At 31.2% G+C, this 19,319-nt stretch overlaps 2 long non-coding RNA genes across 2 annotated transcripts in view; one reads left to right on the plus strand and one right to left on the minus strand.

Moving 5' to 3' along the window:
* LOC116022412 overlaps positions 1-12,110 on the minus strand; it is a 13,875-nt gene extending 1,765 nt beyond the window's left edge. Inside the window, exons 1-2 of the long non-coding RNA XR_004099177.1 lie at positions 11,997-12,110; positions 11,788-11,835 (exon numbers count right to left, since the gene is read on the minus strand). This is a non-coding gene — a long non-coding RNA (uncharacterized LOC116022412). The remainder of the gene's footprint in view (positions 1-11,787; positions 11,836-11,996) is intronic.
* Positions 6,113-6,960, plus strand: LOC116022413. The gene is made up of 2 exons (XR_004099178.1): positions 6,113-6,631; positions 6,807-6,960. It is a non-coding gene; the product is annotated as an uncharacterized LOC116022413 (long non-coding RNA).
* Positions 12,111-19,319: the final 7,209 nt, after the last annotated feature.

Genomic DNA, 19,319 nt, shown 5'->3' on the forward strand with positions numbered 1-19,319 from the left:
TTTTTTTTTTTTTTTTTTTTTTTTTTTTTTTTTTTTTTTTTTTACCATGTACAACCATGTATGTTTTTTAACTTTTGTACCGGGTACTATAAGAACAAATATTGATAGTACCCCACACAACTCAAGTTGTATATGGTGTTGATTGATACCTTAAAATTTTTCATATTCTATAATAAGTTCTGGTGGACAAAACAATATAGGAAAAACTACCTCTTCTCAGTCACAAAAATAACGTCGTCCATCTTGTTTCCCTTCCTCCTGCAAATTCAGCAATTCTCCTTTCATCATTATATTCACAGGAAAAAAAAAAAAAGAGTGCTTTTGGATGCATATATGATTATACAGAGCTTTATAGCCATGCATAAACAGTATGTGTAAAGTGAATGAAATGAGATGTACTTACGTGCACTGGGTGGAATCAGCGCAGTCGCAGTTTCCGCACTTGTCCGACATGGTAAACGATTGAGGGCAACTAATAACTTGCTTACAACAATGGGTTTTCTCGGAAGATCTTAGGATGTCTGTGGCTTTGAGGTTGTGGGTTTGAGGGGGTATTTATAGGAGGACTTTGGAGAGAGATATGGAGTATGATGTGATAGTAGGGGTGGTCGTGGTTTGATCCAATCAAAGGGTCAAAATTAAATGTATACTATTTGAATGGAATTTGATTCCTAATAATTATGATTAGGATTAAGATTTATATTTTTGTGAACTGTGAATCGTCGATTTGGTTCATGAATTGGACGATTAATGGGAATGTAACTTTAAAATTGTATACAAAATTATGCAAAATATTATATCATAACTTCAATCTTAATCATAATATTATACAAAAGTATAAGACTTTTAAAATTTTAGACACCATATTTAACATTTTTGTTTAATTAATATTTCACTTTTTTGGTATAAAATTTAAAAACTTTCTTATTTTAAAAAATTAAATGTTAAAACTTAAAATGCAAAAGATAAAATAAAATCCGGTTAATCAAAGATTCATGAACTAAAATTGTGGATGCATGAATCGTCAAGAAATTGTACGTATATTAGCGGCTAAGGTTATGATTCATATATGTTATTTATGAATCGTAAATCAATGAATTTGAAGTCATGATCGGTGAACCAAATTGAATGGAATCGTGTCCACCTCGATGATAGTCAATACTCAATAGGAGCAAGTGGAATCTTTCGAGCTGAGATGGTCGGTCCCACAGGGAAGAGCACACGCCTCTTAGAGAATCTTGATAGTGGGAGGCCATGGGCTCTTCTACTCCTCTCATGTCATCTTCATTATTGTTTCTCCTTTTTGCCAATGCTCTCACCAAAACCACCCTTCTTCATTCTTCAAGATAATATCGCATCATCTTTCTTCTTATCCCTTTGTTATTATTATTTTTGGTATTCTGGCTGACAATTTCGAGTATTCGGTCCGTAACTATATTTAATTTCAATTAATTTGAAATTGAACTATTGAACTTCAGTCATAAGAGTTTTTAAGATATGTAGTTTTTATTCACGTAAGATATTGTATAATAAGAAGAATTGAATTTCTTCTTCTCGAATCATAGTTCATTGTTACAAACAAAATTTTTATTGAAAACATGTTATTTTTCTACTAAAATTAATATATAATTACAGAATTTACTCTCTAAAATGTATTATTGTTATTGACCAGATTTTTTTTTACATATTTAATCATCATGTATGTGAACTATTTACTAACTTGTGCGTAGCGGGACCAATTCAAATGTAAAACAATTTTTAACAAATTATAATCATTATAAATAATGTCACATTAAAGAATGAATGAACAACCTTATGGATAATGTCGCATTAAGAAGTAAACTATATGTAATATGATTATAGTATGAAAACCCAATAACTTATTTATTTTATTTCTCCATTTTCATTTATGAATTTGTCTTTCTCTCTAATTTTTTTTAAATTCATTTTTAGAACTCATTTTTCAAGAAAATAATGTAATAAATTATAATTAAAAAATTAATAAGCTAATATTAATTACTTAAAAGATAATATGTATTAAAAAATAAATAATTTTAATAATGTCATGAATTAATGAAATTAGAGAGGCAATAATGCTCATATTATAGATAGAAGCTAGAGAAGGAGGTGGTGAGTGGTGACAATAAAACAAAGGTTAGAAAAAAAAAATAAAGAAAAGCTAGACAATAAACGAAGAAGAAAATAAAAGAAAAATAGGAATCTATCTCTCAGGTGTTAGTATTTATGCATTTAAAAACATTTCATTCCACTCATTTATGAAGCTTTCATTCGTTCCAAAGTCATTTTTTCTTAATTTAAAAATACATTTTCTAAAAAAATGGTAAATAATTAATATGTATACATTTGAATAAATAATTATAATAATATTATGAATTAATGAAATTAGAGAGACAATAGTGTTCACATTAGAGATAGAAGCTACAAGCTAGAGGAAGGAGGTGGTGACAATGAAACAAAGGTTAGAAAAAGAAGATAGACAATAAACGAAGAAGAAAATAAAAGAAAAGTAGGAATCTATCTCTCAGGTGTTAGTATTTATGCATTTAAAAACATTTCATTCCACTCATTTATGAAAATTTCATTCGTTTCAAGGTCGTTTTCTTAATTTAAAAATACTTTTTAAAAAAAAGTAAATAATTAATATGTATACGTATTTAAAGAAAAATGTAATTACACATACACATTTAATTTTCAAAAAAAAAAAAAGAAGAAGTAAATTGAGGTTTTTCTCTCTTTCTAGTTAAGAGACCTAATTACACTATTACTATTAGTTTGAGAGCTCATATAGCTTTTTCAGTATATATGTGAGTACTATATATAATTATACCCAATAGTCCAATACTATAAACATCAATTGATACCGTAAAAAAATCTAAATTTTTATATTAATTTTTATCAAAAGAAGAAAAAAGATTCGCAATTTCTTCACCACATAGCATGGTATCCTTTCCAGAGGAATTAAACAACTGGAGATAAATTCGACATTGAAAGATTCCAACATCCTTTTTATTTCCATTTGCTGTCGAAGTCTTGAAATTGAGACGAAAAGGAAAAAACTTTTTTCATGGTTTCCGACTTGGTTGCTTGTACAAGTAGCTAATATTCTTCTGCAAAATGATATGCAAATCAAATTTGATTTAAATCTTTGTTTTATGGAAAAATTTAGTCCCCGTATAAAAGCAGTGCACTCTGACCAACATAGATTAATTAAAACTGACCAACTCAAATTAAAAAGGTTAATAGACAACTCTCATAAGAGTCAAACTTGAAACATTGTCGTTATCAAGCCAATTGTCAAACCAATTTGATTATTAAAATATTATTTAATATGACGTAATTTAATAGTTTTATTACATTAATTAAATAATTTTTTTGCTATATTAATTTATGTAACATGATTTTATAATTTTTAGAGTGCATGTTATATGGCAAATTATACCGTGGACCACGGTGCATATAGCAATGTGCACCACGTACGTAAACGACGTCGTTTTGAGCATTGTAAATTAACCGTCCGTTTTTTTGGAAATCACGTTTCCCGTTTCAGCCGGTCTCTGTTTTTATGTTAATATTCTGTGTATTCTAAGTAATCGTTCTGTGTATTCTAGGCAATCATTCTGTGTATTCCAGGCAACCGTTCTGTGTATTCATGTTAGTAACACATGTGATGTGTTTGTGCATTCGAATGTTTAGGAGGATGAGTTCTGTGTATTTTGTGTCAATATTCTGTCTATTCATGTTATTAACACATGTTGTGATGTGTTTGTGCATTCGAATGTTAGGAGGATGAGTTCTGTGTATTTTGTGTCAATATTCTGTGTATTCTGGCCGGGCAAACATTCTGTGTATTCTAGGCAAACGTTCTGTGTATTCTATATAAGATTATGTGTATTAAAGATAATGAATTCCCTGGAGTCATTCGCGTCCGCGTCCGCGTCCACTAACATCGAAACGACGTCGTTTCGGACCAGGGTCCACAGTGCACTGTGGACCATGGTCCACGATATAACGATTGATGTTATATAACAAAGAGGTCATCTTCTTTGTCTCCAAGCTAAGTCTAGAGGCGAGAAGGAGAGACTTCTTCGCCTCTTGATCTGGAGATGAATTGAAGGAAGGAATTTTCCCTTCGATCCATTATCATCACCATTGTTGAAAACTATATATATATCATTCTTATGATAATTAGTGTTTAGGTGAGATCATGTGGTTTAATCCACATCATCCAATTTTCTAATTGCACGGCAAGGATTAAACTTGTGTGACGGCTTAAAATAAAAAATTACTGTCAGGAAAGAAACTGCCCCCACAATTAATTAAAATACTGAAAAATTTTACAATCATTAGATTTCACAAAATCAACCGTCACAACTAACATGGTTGGTGTGATGGTTCAACAACTTGTCCCTTAAACATGAGGTTGGAGATTTGATCCACATCCATGTGAATAAAGCAAACTATTTGGTCTAGGGTTGTGTGTACCACATCAACACCAACTAACACCGACCTGACAAGTTAAAGTTAAACGGACAATTTGGTCTAGGGTTGTGTGTACCACATCAACACCAACACCGACCTGACATGTTAAGGTTAACGGGTTAAAATCGCTGACACGATAGACACTCTTTTAAAAAAAAAAAAAAAGAAGAAAGAAATAAAACCTACCATTCAATTCATCAAACAAACTAAAAAAATCATAATAAAAGAAGTACACAATAAAAATTCAAATAATTCATCTTTACTCATGTTCATGATGTCTTTTGTAATCTCATTCAAGAAGTACACAATAAAAATTCAAATTTCAGGATCTTGGTCTAATGTAGACATGTAGTAAATTCATCTTTACTCATGTTCATGATATCTTTTAATTTGTAATCTCATTCATGACAATGATTCTTACCTAAATGACAATGGTTCTTAGTGGGTTATAAACATGTTTGTGTAAACGGGTTAACACGATAATATTAACGAGTTAAACAGGTTCTTAATAGGTTTAGCGGGTCAATCCGTTAAGATACAAAACATAACAGGTCAACCCGTTAACAACCCGAGATACATTAATAGTAAACACTAACCCGTTATTTTCGTATTCAGTTTCGTGTCGTGTTAACGGGTCGTGTTCATATTTGCCAGGTCTATTTAAAATATTTTTTATATTAGTTAGTGTCACATGGAACTACACATCACATTTTACTAGAAAGTTTATAAGCTAAACAACTTAATTACACTATTTTTGTAAGTTTATGAGTTCATCAATTGAAAATTTTGTTGCATTTTAATAGCTTAATTGTTATTTTATCAATAGTTTGAGGGAATATTTAACTTTTTATTTTTGTATTTTTAAGGTGCAAGTGTATGACTTCTAAATAAGATATGTGTCTTAATGGGACAATATTTAATTAGATCTTTTATCACATCAAATAATACTCAGAATCAAATTTAGTTTATAAAATGATATGTTAATCTTTGTAAGTGGAAATTGTATATATGACCCTTAACATAGGAGCTCCAGTCGCTTTTATACTTAAAGCAACTTTTTTGATCGACTTTTTGATAAAATTATTTTAATTTGTATGTAATCAGCTATCAGTTAATAACTAATTTACCAAAAACTTTTCTACAATAAGCTAATAATGCTATCAACAAGTCAAACACACTAACCCAATCAACTAACAGCTATTTACCAAACACACCAAATAAGTCTCAATCCAGATTATACCCCTGATTTATGTCTATTTTATTGTGTTAATATTTTGTATACATTATGCTATAAGAGTTGTACTACACAATTTTTTTGACTTCTGTTATCTTTTCCCATTATTATTGCCATGCACATGTATATACAATATGTTTTCTTATATTCTTTAATGGTAATAATGTATATAGACATTATATATTGGTGTAAGAGTTAATTCCAGCAATGATCCCTCGATTATGTTGATTTTTTGAAATTGGTCATCGTCTTTTAATTTGGACAAAAAAGACACTTGACTTTTGAAATTGTTCCAACAATGGTCCTTCCGTTTATGTTCAATTAATGAGGCGTTATGTGTAAGGCAATTTAATTTTTTTCATTATATAACCATCTCCTTCCTCAATTCCCACAAAAGAAGCACTGAACTTAAGCAGCCTCATCTCCTCCTCCAGATCTCAGACCTCTGCTAGTCTGCTCGGCGCCTCATCTCCACGCACGTCGCACAGCCCACTGCCGGCGCACATGCCACCGCCGTCGCACATGCCACCGCCGTCGCACAAACAACTGCCGTCGCACAAGCAACTGCAGTCGCACAGGCCACCACCGTCGCACAGGCCGTCGCCGTTGCACAGCCCACCGCCCTCGCACTCCAGATCTCAGCCCTCTGTTAGTCTGCTAAGCGCCTCATCTCCAGGCACGTCGAATAGGCCACCGCCGTCACACTCCAGATCTCACGCCACCACCGTCGCACTCCAGATCTCACGCCACCACCGTCGCACTCCAGATCTCACGCCACCGCCATCGCACACGGAGCCTCCGCTCCACGACAGCAGCGTGGTAAGGCTACATCTCGCGGTGACAACATCTCCAGACCATTTTTAGATGGACGATGTGGACGGTAGCTTCGATTTGGTGGTAAGGCTGCAATTCTTCTCCATCTGGAAGCAATTTTAATTTTTTTTTTAAAGAGATGTCACGCAGCAGTGCAACACGTCTGGGGAAAGCTGTTGGGATTCATACATTTTGTTGTTGATACATTTGTGATAAATTTTAATTCATACATTTTGTTGTTGATTTGTGATTTGTGAAGTCGTTGAATAAATTCGCTGCTGGGGAAAGCTGTTGGGACATAAATGCCTGGGGAAAGCGGAAGAGGAAGAAGAATGCCATATTGAAAAGACTAATTTACCCCTACATTTAACGTCTCATTAACTGGACATAAACGGAATGGAACAATTTCAAAAGGCAGGTGTCTTTTTTGTCTAAATTAATAGACGAGGACTAATTTTGAAAAATTAACATAGTCGGGGACCATTGCAAATTGGTATAATAGAGTTTATTACCGAAATGGTCCCTCGACTATTGCGAAATTATCAATTTGGTCCTCTTGACAAGTTTTCATGCCCAATTAAGTCCCTCGACTTTGAAAATTTTAACCAATTTGGTCCTCCGTTTATTTTGCCGTTAAAAATGGGACCAAATCGATAATTTTGCTATAGTTAAGGGACCAAATTGGTAATTTTGCTATAGTCAAAGTACTAAATTGGTAGTTAATTTTTCACTGAAATGGTTCATTGACTATAGCAAAATTATCAATTTGGTTCCTTGATTATAGCAAAATTATCAATTTGGTCCTAAGTTTAACGACAAAATAAACGGAGGACCAAATTGGTTAAAATTTTCAAAATCGAAGGACTTAATTGGGCACGAAAAATTGTCGAGGACCAAATTTGTAATTTCGCAATAGTCGATGGACCATTTCGGTAATAAATTCGGTGTAATATAAGAACTAAGTTTGATTTCATTTAGATTTTAATTAAATATTAGTATAATTATACGTAGTATTTAGTAATTTATCATATCCAAATTTTTTACTTTAATAATAATATTAATCATACCATAATTATTACCTAATTTATTAACTATACTTGTTTAGTACTATTGACTATATTATAATGTAGTATTTGCCAATACATATTTTTTCAACCTATACTTTTAATATTTTTATTATATATTTAATTAATAAAATTAAATATGAAATTATAAACAATTCTAATATGTTATTTTATTGAGTAAAACGAAACTACGAAAGTAGGGGTCATTATGAGTAGTTTTATTATTATTATTATTATTATTATTATTATTATTATTATTATGTGGCTAAAAAAGTAAGAATACAATGGAAGGTGGGGAAAATCAATTAAGGTAAAAAAATTCTTGAAATGCATGATTTATATATTAGTATCAAAATCAGTTAGATAAAAGTTATATTATGAAAAGTATAAAAAAAAAACATCTTAATAAAAGGAGAAAAAACGGCCTAATAAAATTATAGTACACTATTCTCGGGAATTATACGTAATATATATATAATTATTAGCTTAATTAGTATAATAATTTTTTTTTTGAAAAATAACGTACTTCATTAATGAACCAAATCTTTAGCAATTACATTCTAAATGAAGATAGGTGGAGACAATGTCTACTGTTGAAAGTCATACACATTAGGATGCGATTATTTCCTATTTTTTTATTCGTTGTACAATTCTACATTACAGTTCCTATTATATCACAATTCTACATTACAATTCCTATCATACTACAATTCTATCGTAATAAGATATGCAGAACGTAGTGCAATTATTCCAGACCTCTCCACTTTCAAATTTGCAAATTCTGTTGCTGCGGTCAAGATATTGTTTTATTTTCATGTTTGGTCATATTGCTTTATTTTGTATTTATTGTTATGCATTTTTTATGTTGTTAGTATGCTGCCTTTTTTTTTTTTGAGTTTTTTCAACTTTTTGCTTGTTTTTTTTTTTTTTTTTTTTTTTTTTTTAATTTTTTTTTTTTTTTTTTTTTTTTTTTTTTTTTTTTTTAAATTTCATGATCTTTCTTAGGGGACTTGCATCCATTTACAAACACATGTTCAAATTCAAAGATTTTGGATCGTTAAAGGCTCCCGGAGGAGTGGATAGCAATAAGCTAATTGGTAAATTCTTCTTAAAATTTTGTTCTATACTGGATGTGTTCTATACTGCACAAACTAATATTATTAATTAATTGGTAAAAAAAATTAATAAAGTTTAATTGGTAACAAAATTTTATTTACCAAATTATGAGAATAATTAAACCATTCTAATTGTGAAAATAATGAAAACAAATTCGGCATAATTTTATAAGAATTTTTTTTATTAATTATTATTTACACCAATAATAATAATTCAAATACTTATCTATACTACTATTAATAAATATAAAATAATCCTTTATGAAATTCCCGCCCAAACAATAGTAAAGATAAAATGGAAAAGAAAACTGATTTTACTAATTGATTGAAAATATAAAAAGATTCTAACGAAAAAAGAAATGGAAATTTGAAAATATAAAAAGATTCTAACGAAAAAAGAAATGGAAATTAGGCAAATTAAAAAGATTCTAACGAAAAAAGAAATGGAAATTAGGCAAATTGGAAAGGAAAAGAACATTACTAATTGACTGAAAATTATTTTTAAAAAACTTTTAAAAAAATTAATTACACTTTTCCTTTTGAAAACTTTAAATTATTTAAACTTTTAAAAAATTAATTAAACATGGGTTGTTAGATTATTTATAATAATTACAATTAATTCATTCAAATATCGAGCAAGAAGAAAAAACTAAATGCGATACAGTGAACATGAATATACTTAAGTTATAAAAGTATAATTACACATATATTAGTGTAAGGGACTATTAATAATTGTCTAATAATTATTATGATAATTAAACTAAACATTGGTCGTTTAATTTATTTTTATAATAATTAAATTAAATTATTTCTAATTTTCCCATATTTATTTTAGTAATAATATAATTACATAAGTCATATTACATATTGATCTTTTTAAGATAATTGTAGACAAACAAGTCATATATTATTCAATTAATTGAGTAATACATGTGCACTAATCTTATAATCAAATAAATGTACATGTTCAATATTAAATTTTTTTTTAAAATAATTTTATCTTTATTTTTATTATCTAAATATATAATAAAAAATTTATCTGCGCATCGCACGGGTAATTGGACAATTATTTGCTCTAATTCAAGTAAGGAAAACATCAGAAAACATAATCGGTCCAACAAATTTCATCAATTGCGCTATATAATATTTGATGTTATAATTTATATAATTATATATCGATCCAAATATTCTTACAATATTATAGCAAATCCATTCCGTGCAACGCACGGGCAAAAATACTATTATATGTTTAAACAAAATCATGTGTTGCCATATTTAAGTGTGTATTCATGTTTCAATATAAATCACTTACAAATAAATTTTCAAAGGGAAAATTTAATCATTTATTTAAAGTTTTTAAATACTAATTCTAAATAACACTTTTATCCAAAAATATTGATATTACGAAAATTGTCCTGAGTTTGTTTAATAAGTACTTTGTTCTTATCTTTAGTTTTTACATTAGAAAAATTCATCATTTATCCATCCACTTTTACCGATAATCATCCAAAAAAAAAACGAGATAAATTTATATTTTTTTCAACTTATTTCACCATCATGCTAGAAAAATGGTTGGAATCGGTAGAGAAATTGTGCAATTGTTTTTTTGTTTTTTTTTTTGGTCCGAATTTGACAAAAATATGGCTACTTTTTACTACCGTAATTGAAAATTAGAGGACAAATTCAAAGTTAATTAACCATCTAAAATTTTCAATAAATTTTCTTGGTGACTAGTGGTAGTTGGAAATAGCTACCAGGAGTTTTTAAAATGTCCCAAGTAATCAAAAAGTTCATCTGAACAACCATTTATGACTGAAAATCTAGAGTTTTGATCACTTTGGGTAATTAAAAAAATGTAAAATTTCCTATTGATTTTTTAACAATGCAACCATTAGACACCACTTTTTTCTTGATTTTTTTTGTTCTTGTTTGGTAAATTAAAGCGTATTTGTTGGTCATGGACTCAGTGTGAAGTGTAGCGCAGCTTTAGATTGATCATTCTTCTTCTGTTTTCTTCTAGTGGCCCAGCAATTAAAACTGCATCCTAACTCATAGTAAACTGTAGTAAGAGGAGAAGACAGAGAATATATAACCTTAATTACTACTTATCCATTTAACACAAAGTGAACAACATAAGAGTACAGAGAGATAGATCAGACAGCCATACCATATTGAACCTACATACTATGACATGTTACAACACACAAATTATTTCATAACAACTTATTTATTACGGAGTACATCATAGTATAAGGGTTTTGGAAATTTAGAATCACATGGCTGTTGATTTCTGCTGTCTGCACTTAGTGGCCACAGGTGCAGTCGGTACAGCTGCAGCTGGCTCCGCACTTGCACCCATCATTCTCAGCTGCAACATCCTTCCCTATGCCCTCAGTGTAACTGCACATTTTAACAATAATATAATATAATAAATAAAATTTAGACATTACTGAGTAGTAACAGTGGATTTTCATCCTCAAATCACTCTAAAGAAAATGAGACATTCATTGTACTGAGAACAATCATGTATGTTTTTTAGTTGTACTAGGTACCGTACTATATATTGGAACAAGAACTAAGATATCCAACACAACTCCGGCAGATTTAACTTAGTCATGAGTTCAAATACGCCATTTTTATGATTCTATTTCTAATGCATCAAGTAATTTTCATAATTATATATACATGAAAATTTTAAGGTGTCAATTCAGTGTCTTTGCACTGACCGATCGAGTACAATTACGTATGTTTTTGAGTTGTACCAAGTACTATGGGAACAAGAATTAACCGTACCCAACACAACTCCAAAAGATTTAACTTAATTAGTAATGATTTCAAATCCGTCATTTCTATGATTCTATCCCGATACATCAAACAATTTTCGTAATTATATACATGAAAATTCTAAGGTGCCAAGTCAGTTTTTTTATACCATATACTCCGTATGTTTTTTAACTTTTGTACCGGGTACTATAAGAACAAATACTGATAGTACCCCACAACTCTATCAAGAGAGTTCTATAATAAGTTTTGGCGGACAAAACAATATAGGAAAAGCTACCTCTTCTCAGTCACAAAAATAACGTCGTCCATCTTGTTTCCCTTCTTCCTGCAAATTCAGCAATTCTCCTTTCATCATTATATTCACAGACCAAAAAAGAAAAAAGACAGTGCTTTTGGCCGGATGCATATATGATTCTACATACTGAGTTGTATAGCCATATATGCATAAACCGTATGTGTAAAGTAAATGAAATGAGATGTACATACGTGCACTGGGTGGAATCAGCGCAGTCGCAGTTTCCGCACTTGTCCGACATGGTAGATGATTGAGGGCAACTAAGAACTTGCTTACAACAATGGGTTTTCTCGGAAGATCTTAAGATGTCTATGGCTTTAAGGTTGTGGGTTTGAGGGGGTATTTATAGGAGGACTTTGGAGAGAGAAATGGGGTATGATGGGATAGTAGCGGTGGTTGTGGTTTGGTTCAATCAAAGGGCCAAAATTAAATGTATACTATTTGAATTGAATCTGAATATATCTTAAAAACTATGATTATATTATGGTTAAAATTTATATTTTTGTGAGCGGTGAATAGTCCGTTTGATTCATGAACTTAGATGATTCATGAGAATTTACTTTAAAATTGTATATAAAATTATACAAAATATTACGTAGTATATCATAACTTTAACCTTAATCACAATATTATACAAAAATATAAGATTTTAAAATTTTAAACACGATATTTAACATTTTTGTTTAATTAATATTTCACTTTTTTTTCTTGTTTTTTTTTTTAAATGCAAATTGTCAGTTTACACCATTTCCAAAAACACTTTGCTACTTGTCTTTTATATTACAAACTTGAAATCTTGAATAAATGTGCAAAGTTAGATAAGTTCTCATATTAAACAACTACCCACCCACAATGATAAGACATGCACAGTACATAAGTTCCAAAAATGTTTTAATTTCTCCAAAGTGTTGTAGTTTTTCAATAAGATAAACATTCTTGGGCAGCAGTAGCGAACCAAACCCAAAGCATCTAATTAGTGCACACGCCTCTTAGAGAATCTTGATAGTGGGAGGCCATGGGCTCTTCTACTCCTCTCATGTCATCTTCATTATTGTTTCTCCTTTTTGCCAATGCTCTCACCAAAACCACCCTTCTTCATTCTTCAAGATAATATCGCATCATCTTTCTTCATATCCCTTTGTTATTATTATTTTTGGTATTCTGCTTGACATTTTCGAGTATTAGATCGGTATAACTATATTTAATTTCAATTTATTTGAAACTGAACTATTCAACTTCAGTCATAAGAGTTTCTAAGATATGTAGTTTTTGTTCACATAAGATATTGTATAATAAGAAGAATTGAATTTCTTCTTCTCGAATCATATAGCTCGTTGTTACAAAAAAAATTATATTGAAAATATGTTATTTTTTCTACTAAAATTAATATAAAATTGCAAAATTACTCTCTAAAATGTATTATTATTGATCAGTTTTTTTTTTTTTTTTTTTTTAATTAATTTATTTATTTAATCATCATGTATGTGAACTATTTACTAACTTGTGCCTAGAGGGACCAATTCAAATGTAAAACAATTTTCAACAAATTATAATCATTATAGATAATGTCTCATCAAGGAGTGAATGAACAACGAACCTTATAGATAATGTCACATTAAGAAGTAAACTACATGTAATATGATTATAGTATGAAAACCTAAGAACTTGTTTATTTTATTTCTCCATTTTCATTTATCCAGTTTTCTTCCTGTCTAATTTTCTTTTTTTTTTTTTGAATTCATTTTTGGAACTCATTTTTCAAGAAAATAATGTAATCAATTATAATTAAAAAATTGATACGCTAATATTAATTACTTAAAAGGTAATTAATTAATAAGTATTAATAAATAAATAATTTTAATAATATTGTGAATTAATGAAATTAGAGAGACAATAGTGCTCATATTAGAGACAGGAGATAGAGAAGGAGGTGGTGACAATAAAGCAAAGGTTAGAAAAAGAAGCTAGACTGTTGGGCGTCGGTAGGATTGGCCGAGTTCAACACCTGCACGATTCGAGACGTGACGCTGTGGCTTACCATGGAGGGATGTGGTTAAATGATTAATGTCCACCTACCTATCACCAATTGATTTTAAGTAGGATATGGCAACCAGATAGCCCCCTGGGAAGTAAGCATAGTGCAGCGCTGAGATCCATCGTAGATAATAAACAAAGAAGAAAATAAAATAAATTAAAAGTAAGAATCTATCTCTCAAGGGTTAGTATTTATGCATTTAAAAACATTTCATTCCAGTCATTTATAAAAATTTCATTCGTTTCAAGGTCGTTTTCTTAATCTAAAAATACATTTTCTAAAAAAGTAGTAAATAATTAATATGTATACATATTTAAAGAAAAATGTAATTGCACATTTGCACATACACATTTAATTTATACTTATTATAATTTGTATATCTCTCTTGCAGTTCATATTTTCATATATTATGTTCCACCATTTTCCTATTTCTCATTTTCATGCTACCTTAATACTAATTCAATTTCTCCAATTTGGATAGCATGTTAAATTAGTTCTCCAAAATCTATAAAAATTGAGAATTGATCCCCATTTTCGAAATTGAAGAAATGACAAGTAAATGGATTCTTCATTTTTCTAGTTTTTCATTTATTTAATTTTTTAATTTTATTAAAAATAAGTTATTTCTTCCGTTAATAAACGCACCCTAATATTTTGTCATTCTTAAAAGAAAAAGAGAAAAACAATTTACTATCTTCTTTGTTTGTTAATTAGTTAATCACTCAATCCTATTATAAATTGCGCAATAATTTAATAAAAAGATATAATATAATAAAATAATAATAATAATAATAATAATAATAATAATAATAATAATAATAATAATAATAATAATAATAATTATTATTATTATTATTATTATTATTATTATTATTATTATTACACCGCAACAATTAATATTAACCTTTAATTTTAAAAGTGTTAATTGCACTTTATTTACAAGTTCAAAGGTTTAATTTCACTTTATTTACAAGTTTAAGTGTTTAAATGAATTTTTTCCCTTTCAGTTGAGAGGCCTAATTACACTATTATCGGTTGTTATACCGTGGACTATGCTCCAAAAACGGAACCATTTTCTTTATGTAAAGAAATGACAGTCGTTACATTTTAACAAATTCCTTATTTTTTGTGTGTTCATAATAAAATGGAACTACAGTGTATCTAAAATGAAACCGTGTCGCATATTGTGTTTATATTATCCAATGAAACTGTAATTTAATCGAAATGATGCTTTAGTTGTATTGAAATGAAACTGTGGTATGTATAAAACGAAGCTAAATAACATGTCTCACATATTGAGTGTATATGTCAAATTGAAGTGTAGTTGAATAGAAATGATATTTTAGTTTTGCTAAAATGAAATTACAGTATGTATAAAAAGAAACTAAATAACATGTCTCACATATTGAGTGTATATTGTCAAATAAAACTATAGTTATATCGAAATGATATATTAGGGTGTGTTTGGTTGACAGATTTAGCTATCAGGAATGGGTATCAAAATCATTGTTATTGTTTGGTTGACAGGTTTTTAGAACACTATTATAGGTTTTGATTACCCCATTAATTGCAAAATCCATTCCTTAGTAAAATAAGGGTTTCATTTCCCTTTCCTCCTCCTCTTCCCCAACTATTAATAATCATTTCCATTCCATCCTACTACCAAACATGGAAAATGCTTTCACCAAAACCTACCCATTACTATTACCAAGTATTTAATACCCATTCCGATTCCGATTCTCATGTGCGAACCAAACACACTTGTAATTGTGTTGTTATGAAACTACAATGCATATAAAATAAAGAGTTAATACCACAAATGGTCCTCTGACTATTGGGCTAGTACTCCTTTTAGTCCTCGACTTTCAATTCGACCACAAATGGTCCTCTGACTATTGGGCTAGTACTCCTTTTAGTCCTCGACTTTCAATTCGACCACAAATGGTCCTCTGACTTTCATTTTTGACCACAAATAGTCCTCTGTTAAAATTTCTGCTAAATAGGTGTTAAATCTAGGGGTAATATCGTCAAATTGATTAATATTATTATGATTACTTCTTTTTGATAATTATATGACAACATAATTAATTTTAAACATTAAGTTAATAAATATAAAAACAAAATGGACATGACAAATTACATAAATGAACAAATTAAATAAAAATTCATGATTAATGTTCGCAATTTGTAATTGATTAATTATATTAATTCAACGGTGGCGGCCTTCAGTTATGTCCCAAACAAAATGTTTGATCGATTAATGAAGAGTGAAAACTATTAATCGGCCATGTATGAACAACCATGAAAATGATGGAAGCAAGGTTTTTGAAAAAAAAATTCTTCCATTTTAATCCGTTGGTTAAATTAAAACAGATAGCTCTAATATTAAATCTTCATTTTGTACTCATAATTACGAGATATAAGGTGTATTATCTTTTTATTTAGGAGTATTTATATTTGTTAATTGTTTCAATTATGCTTGTTGGTGAAAAATTGATGAGTTGTAGTTTTCGCGGTGGATGGAAAGAAATAGGTGTTAAAACGGAAAGATTTCCGAGTATCGTTCTCTAAGGATAGCAAGGAGGGAATTCAAGCGGTAAGGAGATTAAGCACAAGAGTGTTTAGTGTTTGAAAGCTAACCCAAACATAGTAAGAAGTGCGCATGAAACATCATGAAAATAAGGAACAAACAATGGAAACAATCAATTGGGAAAAGAGGATTTGGATCTTGCAACTCATATAGGCATCCTTGATTTTCTAAGATATTAGGCTAGCAACACTTAGATAATGAAAATGAGATAAGGTCACCAACACCACCGCCACTCTCGTGGTCAATGGACTCACTCCTTAGACCGTAATGTCATCCTTGTGATCACTAGGCTAGGAGAGGCATTTTGTCAAACACGTTATGTGCCTCTTATCTTCCACTTCTCCCTTTTCTCAAAGGTGAGAGGGAAATGTGCTAGGCTAGGCTAAGGAGTAACTCTACTCTCGTAGATGAGACTCCTTCTCCAAACACCTCTCATATAGGTTGATCACCCCTACACAAGAGTCAAAGTGGATCACCACTCACACAATCAAACTCATAATCAAGCAATTGCAAAACCTAATTGATCAATTCAAAGCTCAAGAACATCCATACAACATTGCTCAATCCAAAATCCACAAAGATCTATCTAATCATACTTGGAATTGAAATAGCAAAAGGTAAAAGTAATGACAAGAAATTAAAAGGAAGACTTAGCTAGGAATTGAACTTTGAATTTGAACTTGAACTTGAAATTGAACTTTAATCTTGAACTTGAATGTAGATCACAATCTTGCAACAATGGAATTCTTCTCTAATTCTAATCTAAACTAAGAATTGCAATGTGGAGTGAATTGGGAGAGATCTCTCTAGGCTAATCCTAGAGAGAGAAATATTCTAAAGAGATCTAAAACTGAAGTGTGAAAGATCCCCTGAAAAAATGGCTCAATTCCCCTTTTAAATCTCGCCCAACCGCCAATTTTCCGCGATGGACGCACAGGTGGACGCGCGTCCACTACGATAAATGCGTCCAGACTTCAACTTCTGCAAGCGTTCTGATGGACGCCCGGGTGGATGCGCGCGTCCACTGCGCGTCCACAACAGACTGCTGTTCTGCTGCCAAACTTCTGCAAGCATAATTTCGGACGCAGGCCTGGACGCATGGGTGGACGCACGAGTGGACGCGCGTCCACTGGGCGTCCACTGCGCGTCCACTGCAGTCCTGGCCTATTTTTTTGCTCCAACTTTGGTTCGTTCTTCACTTATCTGAAATGTTGTCAATTCCTGCCCTTTTTGCACATCTTTTACCTACAAAACAATTAGCCAAGCGTGGAACGGAGTCTAATAGCAATGTCAATCATTCTAACGCAATAAAGGGACAAATCAATCAAAAGCAACGGATTGTGCACTAGACGATCCGATAATGACCTTATAAAGATGACATTTTTTGCACTTATCAAAAATTCTAAACATTTTTATTTTATGACCATTATATATCAATTTGACAATAATACCCCTAGATTTAACACCTATTTAACAGAAATTTTAATGGATGACTATTTGTGGTTAGAAATGAAAGTCAGAAGACCATTTGTGGTCGAATTAAAAGTCAAGGACTAAAAGGAGTACTACCCCAACAGTCAGAGGACCATTTGTGGTATTAACTCTAAAATAAAATTGAATAACAGTTTCACATATTTGAGTCTGATGGGGCCATGGACCTTGGGGTCCATTTTATTTGGAAAGTCTTGATTGGCCCAGTCGCCCAAGCGGGGTGTCCATCTTTATAGGTGAGGTGTTGGCCCTTTAATGCTATCATGGGGTTTGAACCCACAACCTCTCACATAACGACAAAAGTTCCAAACTACCAAGCCACTCAAAATTTTGTGTATTAAAGTGTAGGAAGCTTCACTTATGCATGGGAGCGCGCTGGAAGCAAAGTAGTGGGGTGACACGTGTGTGGCCAAAAATGAAGGCTAGTAAATGTCGTCCATTTGTCAATCATCTATTAGTTATTCAACAATATAAATAGGCACCCTTCCCTCCCTTTAAAAGGCATCCCTAGGTTAACAACCTCCCTTCTCGTTGAGTGGTTTGAGCCTTCTCTCTCTTGTTGTCACGCCAAAGTTCGATTCATGTTGGTAACATATCAGTTATATCTTATTTATTAGTTTTATAGCTTGTTTATTTATTTATTTATTATTCGGACAATCATTTTGGACCCTATTCAATTCCTTAGGGTTATAGTATTTATTATTTATGTGGTCTTTGGGCCGCTGTTTTGGATCGGTATCTCGAGCTTTGTATGTATTCTTTTGGGCCTAGCGCCTCGGGTAATAATACTACTATCTTCCTACCCGCCATTCTATAGCCATATACCCGGTTTATGGTGGACCCGATCCCAATAAAATCATCATTGGCGCCGTCTGTAGGGACGCTACAAAAAGCATGCGTTCATAGTTTTTACCCGTTGTTAGCAGCATGGAAGAGTTACCATTCTTGAATACCGACTAGGAAGATTGTTTTAAAGTAAACCTCAGTTTCACCATTCGACTTGGGAGTGTTTCAAGAAGTAGGGTATTGATAATGCAACATAGTTAAGTGCTACTTGATCACTACCTGAAATGAGTTTGACTTTCACATGCTGCTAAAAATCATGTGTTCCTAGTTTGTACCTATTTTACCCTTTCCTTTTAGATAATCAAACTCGAGATACACCTAAATGGCCAAGTCACAAAACGAACATTCGTCGTTCCCATAAAAATGTCTTAGTTGGCAAAGCAAGGGTCTGTCTATTTCACCAGGGCCGGTTTTTCACCCAAGTGACGTGAGAGGTCTGACTAGCACTATAGCACTATAGTCGTTGGGGGAAATGCTATAGTCGGTGAAACCAACAAAGGTCTCTTGAGAGTTGGACCTAGCGTCCAATCTTTAGCCCAAGAGATAGCTAAC

This window comes from Ipomoea triloba, chromosome 6 (assembly GCF_003576645.1).
Source record: "Ipomoea triloba cultivar NCNSP0323 chromosome 6, ASM357664v1".
NCBI classification, from domain to species: Eukaryota; Viridiplantae; Streptophyta; class Magnoliopsida; order Solanales; family Convolvulaceae; genus Ipomoea; species Ipomoea triloba.